Source organism: Heteronotia binoei, chromosome 6 (assembly GCF_032191835.1).
Source record: "Heteronotia binoei isolate CCM8104 ecotype False Entrance Well chromosome 6, APGP_CSIRO_Hbin_v1, whole genome shotgun sequence".
Lineage (NCBI taxonomy): Eukaryota > Metazoa > Chordata > Lepidosauria > Squamata > Gekkonidae > Heteronotia > Heteronotia binoei.
In genome coordinates this window covers 63612549-63612989 of record NC_083228.1, presented here as the reverse complement: position 1 = coordinate 63612989, position 441 = coordinate 63612549, and positions in this window count along the sequence as shown.

Sequence of the window (441 nt, the reverse complement as noted above, 5' to 3'; positions counted from 1 at the left end):
ATGGGGAGGTGGCTGAAACTATCATTCTGAACTCAACCACAGAGGTATCAGCCGCTTACTTCTGCAGTGACCAGCATCCAGTACCAAACCAAGTAATGAACATACTGCCAATGCAAAACAACCCCTTGGGGAAGAGAAAAATTTCCGCAAAACATTGCTTATGTTTCTGTATGCAAAACAAAACCCTCATCCTTACAGCCTCAAGTGCAGAAACAATTCATTTTAACATGTTGGCCGTGCTCTGCTACAGCTACAGCTGCTATGTGGGCAACCAGTTACAAGCTGCTTCTTGGGCAGGGCTAAGGTTGTGTCCTGAGTAGGGAGATTGACAATCCTGGTCTCTTTCTCTGCTTCTCATTCCCAACCACTGGCTTGGCCTGGCAAAAGCAAGGCTACTGCCCAGAGAAGGCCTTCTCTGTGTTATAGCCCTCCATCTTCATG